The following is a 9,710-nucleotide window of genomic DNA, read 5'->3' as shown; positions in this document are numbered from 1 at the left end:
TGACAGTCACAACAAAGTTTATTGCAATGAGAGGCAAGGCCAACCGATCGGGACCGACACTCTTGACCAGAGTGTGGTCTCGAAAAGCCGGGAGTACAGAGTTTTTATAGCCGACCACATCGTCTTATCATCACCTGTGGACAGAACAAAGAAATAGTTCCCAGATGGGGGTGGAAACAGTTCAGACGTGCCCTTGCCCCAATCTAATCAAACACTAAACCAGTTGATTTTCCTTAAACTTTTGTTCCCTTGATTGATAGGACAAGGCTGTTATCTCTTAATCTACAGTGTTAAAACAAAGCTGTTATTTCTTAAGGCTACAGGTTAGCCCTACACTACAATTTAACCCTTACAAATGTACTTTTTATCTCCATGAATTTGCCTAGTCCAGACATTTCATACAAATGGAATCATTTGTATACAAGAATCATTTCGTACAACCGGAATCATACAGTACGTGATCCTTTGTGATTGGCTTCTTTCACTTAACATAATGTATTCAATGAATCCAAATTGTAGCACATTTCAGTACTTCATTTTTTTATCGCTGAATAGTATTTCACTGTATGGATATACCACATTGTGCTCATCTGTTCGTCAGTGGATGGACCCTTGAGTTGTTTCTACTTTTTGGCCATTATGAATGATGCTGCCAAGAACACACATGTGCAAGTGTTTGTGTGGGCACATTTTCATTTCTCTTGGTGATGAGGGAGCGTGAGGCAGGCTGAGGGGCAAAGCACAGGCTAGCACGCCACCCCCACCCCTGGTGAGATCTGGGTGATATTCCCTGGACACTCCCAGCTACCCAAGAACAAAAAAAAAGGGTTTAGGTGCTTGCCAGTGGTAATGTGGGGAACTAAGGCAAATAAACTAAATTCCTTACTGCTTACAGCCCATTGACAAGTCCTTGATCTTCCTTTAGGAGCTCAGCTGCCTCCACAGGACACTTTGCTAGGGGCAAAAGAGAACCTTGGTTTAACATTGTCCCAACCTTGAGGATCCTGTAAATCTACTTCCTTTATCTCAATTGCCCCCGGATATATGCTGACAATCATGCCCCAAGCTTGTGGCCACCTGATTTGTATTTGAAGGGTCTCCTGACTGAGTTTTTATTGAATGGTAACAAATGGCATTTCCCTAGCAACAGCTAGCCCCTCAAGGTCCTGGAAACCCTGCTTCCAAAATTCCTTAGAGATTTACTATATGCCTGACCCCCCTCCCAACCTGAGGGCAAATAATGAGTTACCCGTCCTGTCCCCACACAGCTTCCTGCCCATGGGTCCTGTCCCCACGCTTTAATAAAATCACCCTTTTGCACCAAAGACATCTTCAAGAATTCTTTGTCGGTCGTCTGCTCTGAACCACCCCACCATCACCCCAAAGCTTTATCATTGGGAATATACCTAGGAGTGGAATTGCTGGGTCAGAGGGTAACTCTATGTTCAAACTTTGGAGGAATTGCCAAATGGTTTTCCAAAGCAACTGCACCATTTTACATTCCCACCAGCAGTGTGTGAAGGTTCCAATTTCTCTACATCTTCACCAACACTTGTTATGATTTGCCTTTTTGGTACAGTCACCTGAGTGAAAGTGAAGTGGGATCTCGTGGTTTTGATTTGTAGTTTCTTGATGGCTATTAATGTGTATTTTTTCATGCGCCTATTGGCCATTTTTATGTCTTTTTTGGAGAGATGTCTATTCAAATCCTTTCCCCATATTTAAATTGAGTTATTTGTCTTTTTGTTACCTACAAGTACTTTCTATATTCTAGATACAAGTCTCTTATCACAGATAATATTTGCAAAAAATTTCTCTCCTATTACTGGGTTATCTTTTCCCCTTTTTTTTTTTTTTTTTGAATGTTTACTTACTTATTTTTGAGAGACAGAGAGAGAGAATGGGTGGGAGAGGGGCAAAAAGAGGGGGACAGAGAATCCGAAGTGGGCTCTTTGCTGACAGCAGAGAACCCTTTGCAAGGCCCGAACTCATGAACTGTGATATCATGACCTGGGTTGCAGGCGGCTTAACCAATTGAGCCACCCAGGCGCCCCATATCTTTTCACTTTCTTGATGATATCTTTTGAAACACAAAACTTTTTTATTTTGATGATCTCCAATTTATGGACTTTTTTTCTTCTTGCTGCTTGTTGCTACTGTTCATCCTTAAAAATAATGAATATCGAGATTGTACAGAGGAAGAACAATGCTTCTGACGAATGTGCTAATTTGTTGAGATATAACATCTACCCAATTCAAATAAATTTTAGCAGAAAGGGACTTTATTGGTCATAAACAAACTCTGGCAAAGGTTGAACAACTAAACCATAGGATGGCCAAGGTCATGGATCAACCTTAGAAAGAACTAGATTGAGAATCTCTAATGATTCTCTTTTTCTTTCTTTTTTTTTTTTTTTTTAATTTAAAACACAACAGGGGAGCCTGGGTGGCTCAGCCGGTTAAGCGTCCAACTTCAGCTCAGGTCATGATCTCACGGTTTGTGAGTTGGAGCCCCATGTTGGGCTCTGTGCTGACAGCTCAGAGCCTGGAGCCTGTTTGGGATTCTGTGTCTCCCTCTGTTTCTGCCCCTCCCCCGCTCACCTTGTCTCTCTTTCTCAAAAATGAAATAGAAACATACAAAAAATTTTAAAACAGAATAAACCTTTAATGTTTAGAAGGAAAAAATGTGTATAGGAGAAAGATGGGAAAGAATCTTCCAAATGCTAGCAGGAGACAGATGCATTAAGAAGATAGTCATATATGATTGTTTTCTCTTTTTTTTTTTTTTTCAATTTTTCCCCACTTTTTGCTAAAGCGATTATATAATTTTATACCAAAGATAATCTTTAAAAAAAAAAAAGCCAGAGAAAAGCTGAAGAAACCCTTCAGGGATGCTTTTAAAAAGCAAAAATTAAATAAATAAATCCATAGTCACCTCCCAGATTAATCGTTTTGGGTAAAATCTGGATTTCCATATCTCTGTTTTGCATAAAACAGAGCTGACCCAGAGTCACTCTGCCCTTTTGGTGCTGTGGTTGTGACCTTGCTGGCAAGTGTGTGGGTCAAAGAACTGAGGAAAGAACGTTCTCTGTTGCCCACATAAGCCCCACTCTGGTTCTGGGGTAAGAAGCTGGGAGAGGGTGGTGAGGTTTTAGAAGCCTAGAGATGATGATAAAGCTCCTTTATGATAAGAGAAATGGAGCCAGGAACCACGTCGGTTTGGCTGCTGGACCAGGTCCTCCTGGATTCACTCAGCTACACGAATTTCCTCAGCCACAGCCACAGCTGCAGGGGTGACCTTGGAATGTGCTTCACTGGCTAGCAGATTTCCTTCAGGCTTGGCACTAGCCTTCCTCTCTCTCCTTCCTCCTTTACAGTGGTGTCTCCTTCTATGTGGTCTCCACGAGTCTCCCAACCTGTGTGATGGGACCTGACACAGGTTTCAGGCGCTTCCCCCCTCCCGTGGGTTTGCCACGGCTTTTACCGGGTCGTCCACCAAATCAACATCAGGGAGCAGAAAGGACAAGGTGACTGAACAGAAGGTGACTAAGGGGACCACATTTCTAACCAGCAAGTTTAGGGGCAGACCTGGCAGAGCCAGGTGGGGTAAATGAGGGCCTGGGAGAGACCTGGTTCTTTCCCTTCTCTCTGGCTCCATGACTCAGCAAACAACCCCTCCCCCCGCCCCCCCCCCCCCCCCCGCTGCCACCCCCCCCCCCCCCCCCCCCCGCCGCCTGTGGGAATGGGGGAGGGACAGTGCATGGGGTAGTTCTGGTTTTCCAATGTTATTTCAAAAAAATTTTTTTAATGTTTTATTTATTTTTGACAGAGTGAGAGAGAGAGACAGAGCATGAGCGGGGGAGGGGCAGAGAGAGAGAGGGAGACACAGAATCTGAAGCAGGCTCCAGGCTCTGAGCTGTCAGCACAGAGCCTGACAGAGGGGGGCTCGAACTCACAGACCGCAAGATCATGACCTGAGCTCAAGTCGGATGCTTCAACCACCTGAGCCACCCAGGCGCCCCTCCAATGTTATTTCAGAATTCCAAACTTCAGAGAGACTTCAACATTGCTTACATTATTTGTTTATTCACACTATTACTTTAGCACGGCCGTCATGTTTTATACATCAGTGCAGATTCCTTCCTGGTTTTCCTATACTTGCGTATCAACACCAGCACAGGCCAGCAAAAACCAGAGCTAACGCTTCCCCTCAAAGAATTAAACTGACTTCCAAGTTTAGGGAACTGGGCTGGTTCCTATTCACAGGAATATTCTCAATCTTGCTGTGGGGAATAGGGTGGGAGGAGATGATTGGCAGAGTACTGGCCTGGGACCAAAAATCAGAGTTGGCAAACTACTGGAATAGAAAGTTGCCCCCTCCCCGCCTCTTTTTTTATGTTTTATTTTTGAGAGAGAGAGAGAGAGAGACAGAGCATGAGTGGGGGAGGGTCAGAGAGAGAGAGAGAGACACAGAATCCCAAACAGGCTCCAGGCTCTGAGCTGTCAGCACAGAGCCCGACACAAGGTTCAAACTCACCAACCACAAGATCATGACCTGAGCTGACGTCGGATGCTTAACCGACTGAGCCACCCAGGCAGCCCAAAAGTTGCCCTTTTTTAATGGAGATCTGGAAGCTCCTGCAACTCAGTTGGTCTTCTGGTATTAATTCAAGTTTGGTTTTACTTAATAAATTTTGGTCCCTTTCTCTGGTCCGGTTTTAAACTCAGGCCATGATGCCCTGGGGCTAGAGGTTGGATTGTAGGACACTCCATAAGGGGCACAGGGCAGGCAAATCTGAATTCTCAGACAGTGCCAAGATTCCACATCCCAGCCTCAGACAGTACAACCACTATACAGAGCCAGGGGCATCTGAGGCTGGGCCAGGATTTTAAGGAGAAAAAGAGAAGATCCCAGAATCAACAAAATAATATTGTGAAATGCAGGGAGGTTGGCAAATGCAATGAGGCCAGTTTTGTTCTGGGTCTTAAAATTGCAGAGCCGATTATGAATAGCTATTGGCTCAGGGGAAGGCCTGATTGGCCAGGCTGCCCTGGTGAGCTCTGACCTCACCAGCACCCGGCCTCCTGTAGGTGATGGGCCAAAAAGAGGCCCTTCCTCAAGGACAAAAATATCTCCCATCATAGGTCTGATGCTGAAGCAAGTCTGTTCCTTTAATGGGATTGGATCTGCCAAACTGGATCCAGCGTTCCTACTAAAATGCAAATATTAAAATGCAAAAATTTGGAGCAGTGGCGGGGGGGGGGGGGGGGGGGGGGGGATGGGAAGGTAATAAGTCTTAGCGACTACCAGCACTTTAACATGCATTTGTTGGGCAGCAAAGAAAAATTTCCTAAGTAAAGATACGTCATGGGATGAGGAAGGGGCTTTGTTGTTATTAATGGTGGTGGTAGTTCGTTGTTTTGACTGGGAAGCGGGGAGCCACAGCGGAGGGCACAGGTTGAAGGAGGGCTCAGAGCCAAAGCTGTGCGGAGAAAGACAGGAGGCAGTCTGAGGCATCATAGTCCATGCTCGCAAAAAGATACATAATCCAGGCACTGGTGAGACAAGATAAACCACTGCCATCTAGTTTATTATTTTTTTCTTTTTTTAATGTTTATTTATTTTTCAGAGAGAGAGAGAGAGAGACAGAGCACGAGCAGGGGCGCGGCAGAGAGAGAGGGAGACACAGAATCCGAAGCAGGCTCCAGGCTCTGTCTCAGTTGTCAGCACAGAGCCCGATGCGGGGCTCGAACTCACAACCCGTGAGATCTCGATCTGAGCCGAAGCCAGACGATTAACGGACTGAGCCACCCAGGTGCCCCATAGTTTCTCAAAGTAGTCGTTGGAAATGGAAGCCAGGCTATATTAGAGTGCAATCACACAGAAGGGGCTCATGGAGCTGGGGGATCCATTCGCCTCCCCACTGGGCAGAAAGTCCTTGCTGAAAGAAAGAGTTGCACAGAGAAGGTTGAAATCAGCAAGAAAAATGGGCTAGTCTCTGTATTGCTAAGTAGGACCTGTGACCCTGGCTGCCAAGCCCTACACAGGCCACATCTCCAGGGAAATGCCAAGGTTCTACTTCCATTCCAAGAACTAATCTGATATACACTTGTGCTTCATCCCATAGGCCACAAGGTTTCCCGATCTATCAAGCGGCCAGCACTTTGTGAATGTCAGGTACTCACCCTTCACTTACCCAATTAACAACTGCCGATTAGCTACAACTTTGGAAGAGGGCCTTGGAGTCTCTGGGGAGCCAGTCGTGCTCAGCTTTAGATCCCACTGTGTTATGGTTCCTGGCACCCCTGGGCAGGGGATCTCCCCTGCACACCCTAAAATAGCAGCCAGGCTCGTGAAAACGTGCCAACTTGCTTACAAATTCCCCTTTGCAATTTATAATTCCCCAAACCATAAAACCTCAGAGCTGTAAAGGCCTACAGAAAATATCAAGGCCAATCCCCCCTGGAAGCCTCAATGCCACCATTTTACAAAGAAGAAACCGAAGCACAAAGAGATCAAGGAACTTGTCCAAATCACACAGCTACTTGGTGGCAGATGTGGAACTAGAACCCAGGTTTCAGCTCCCACTCAGTGTTCTTTCCTCTATAATCTAGCCTCTGCCCCTTATTATTTTTGGCATGAGAGAGAAAGATAATATCTGGGGCTCTAGGAAAGCTTTGCTCTTGGATTGCCTTCTGATTTTCTCCTCTCCGGGCTCACAGAAAGCCATATAAAAAATTTTCTCCACTGGATTTTAGTTTTTTAAAAAAAATACAAACCCGAAGGGAAAAATAGCAACTCTGGTATCCTAATGAGATAATGAATGCACAAGCACTTTGAAAGAGGTACAGCACTTCACTGCTTTTCAAATATAAGCTATCATTATGCTCTTGAAAGAAATGCATAGGCCTTACTGGCGTGGGGGTGGGGTGGGAGCCTCCTAGAGACGGTGAATCACAGACTGTGGGAAGTTTTCTCCAGAAAGCTGACTCATTTCTGGGTTGTCCTGAGCTTGAGGAGCCAAACTTCTAGAGGTTATTCCCTACCTCCTACCTCAGTCAGGAGTTGGTGATGATAAGTTCTTTCTGGGTTCTGGGGGGGTTCTTTCCAGCACCGCAGGAAGTGTGGCCTACAGGATGGGGGTGGGTCATTTGCTTAAGGACTGCCTAAGCCAACCCCGGTGACTGCAGTTAGCTGCGGTTAGCTGTCAGCATAACCAGTCTTTGGGATCCACTTTTATTGTTTTTTTAAATGTCTTTTAATGTTTGTTTTTGAGAGAGAGAGAGAGGGCGCACACGCGCGAGCACAAACCGGGGAGGAACAGAGAGAGGGAGACAAAAAATCTGAAGCAGCCTCCAGGCTCTGAGCTGTCAGCACAGAGCCTGATGGAGGGCTCAAACCCACGAACCGTGAGATCATGACCTGAGCTGAAGCCAAATGCTTAACTGACTGAGCCACCCAGGCACCCCTGGGATCCACTTTTATTTTAAATTTTTTTTTTTTCAACGTTTATTTATTTTTGGGACAGAGAGAGACAGAGCATGAACGGGGGAGGGGCAGAGAGAGAGGGAGACACAGAATCGGAAACAGGCTCCAGGCTCTGAGCCATCAGCCCAGAGCCCGACGCGGGGCTCGAACTCACGGACCGCGAGATCGTGACCTGGCTGAAGTCGGACGCTTAACCGACTGCGCCACCCAGGCGCCCCTAGGATCCACTTTTAAAAGACCTCTACTGGGGGTGCCTGGGTAGTTCAGTTGGTTAAGTGTCCAACTTCTCATGATCTCACGGTTCATGGGTTTAAGCCCCGCATCAGGCTCTGTGCTGAACACTTGCTCAGAGCCTGGAGCCTGCTTCGGATTCTGTGTCTCCTCGCTCTGCCCCTCCTCCACTCACGCTCTGTCTCACTCTGTCTTTCAAAAATAAATAAATGTTAAAAAAAAATTAAGGAAAAAAAAGAGCCCTACTGTGCTTCTCTCTGCTGGAGCTGCAGAAAGGAGGTCATCAGGCAATTGCCAGAGGTAAAGAAGTCTAAAGAAAGCGAAGTATAAAAACAGGCATCATAGATCTGGCTACATCATGGTGATCTTGCATAAGGGATGAATTCCTAAGAAAAGGTGACCTTTGTTAATGATCACAGCACACAACAAGATGTAATGATATGCCAGTCAGTACTTGTCTGAATCCATTTGGCTGCTATAACAAAATACCACAGACTGGGTAGCTTATAAACAACAGATATTTATTTCTCACAAGGGATGTCCAAGATCAAGGCACCCAGCAGATTTGATGTCTGGTGAAAATCTGTTTCCTTGCTTCCTGGTTCCTAGATGGCTGTTTTTTGCTGTTATCATATGGCTAAAGAGTGGAGCTAGTTCTCTGGGATCTCTCTCTCTTTTTTTTTAACGTTTATTTATTTTCGAGAGACAGAAAGAGCGTGAGCAGGGGAGGGGAAGAGAGAGGGAGACACAGAATCTGAAGCAGGCTCCAGGCTCTGAGCTGTCAGCACAGAGCCCAACGCGGGGCTCAAACCCACAAACCATGAGATCATGACCTGAGCCGAAGTCAGACGCTTAAACCGACTGAACCACCGGGTACCTCTCTGGAGTCTCTTTTGTAAGATTCCACCCTCATGACCTAATCACCTCCTAAAGGCCCCACTTCCTAATACCATCACATTGGGCATTACATTTCCCCATATGAGTTTGGAGGGGGACACAAATATTCAGTCTATAACAATACTTTTTTGACAAGGTGCAAGGTTGCAAGGTGATTAAAATCCATTTTAATCTGAATTAAGCAAAACAAATGAATTTATTGACTCCCATAACTGAAAAGTCTAAGGACAGGGCCGATTTCAGTCACTATTGGATCTTGGGGTTCAAGCAATGTCATCAGGAATTAGTTTCACCTCATCAATCTGAGTGGTGGTTCTCAGTTGCAGCGGGTCACTTGCAATGCTAGGGGTCCCAGCCAAAGAGAGAGGGAATCTTTTCCCCCAACGTTCCTCTCCCCCACCAAATTCCAGAATTCATTCTTTTTTTTTTTTTTAATTAATTTGTTTAAATGTTTTATTTACTTTTGAGAGAGATAGAGAGCGAGAGGCAGGGTATGAGCAGGGAAGGGGCAGAGAGAGAGGGAGACACAGAATCCCAAGCAGGCTCCAGGTTCTGAGCTGTCAGCACAGAGCCCGCCGCGGGGCTTGAACCCAGGAGCTGTGAGATCATGACCTGAGCTGAAGTCCTACGCTTATCGGACTAAGTCACCCAGGTGCCCCCAGAATTCATTCTGATTGGACCAACTTGGAGCACATGTCTATCCCCGCGTTCTGATTGGCTAGAACAAAGCCGCTCCATCTCTGGCTCAAGAATAAACCTCTCCCTTGTATACTTAGCTTGAGAGGGAAGGTGGGGTTTCCCAAAGGAAATCTAGAATGCTGGTAGCAGTCGGGGTGCAGGGTGGGGAAGAGGAATGGATGCTGGGGTTGGAAAAATCACTGATGGGGATTCAGTTCTACTCATTTAAGTGTTTGAAACATTTTCTCCCCCAAAATCAGAGGGACTGAACTTCAAACTCCTAAGATTCTGTCTGAGCTCTATCCTCTTCGATTTCTGGGTAGCTTGAATGGAGGGCATACAAAATAAATGTTTTCATAAATGCATAATATCTGCAGCATGAGGTGTAGTTATCGAGCTGGGTATATCTCCCAAG

General features: G+C 45.8%; 1 long non-coding RNA gene across 1 annotated transcript in view; it reads right to left on the bottom strand.

The window, feature by feature from the left end:
- The window catches only part of LOC147583068 (uncharacterized), a 29,240-nt gene continuing 19,530 nt past the window's right edge, over nt 1-9,710 (bottom strand). The window contains exon 2 of the long non-coding RNA XR_015242772.1: nt 1-134. This is a non-coding gene — a long non-coding RNA (uncharacterized LOC147583068). The remainder of the gene's footprint in view (nt 135-9,710) is intronic.

This window comes from Puma concolor, chromosome A2, assembly GCF_028749965.1.
Source record: "Puma concolor isolate L17-30 chromosome A2, mPumCon1.1.hap2, whole genome shotgun sequence".
In the NCBI taxonomy this organism is placed as follows: Eukaryota; Metazoa; Chordata; class Mammalia; order Carnivora; family Felidae; genus Puma; species Puma concolor.
The sequence above is the reverse complement of the archived record's forward strand: the minus strand, read 5'-3'. Positions and strand labels throughout refer to the sequence as shown.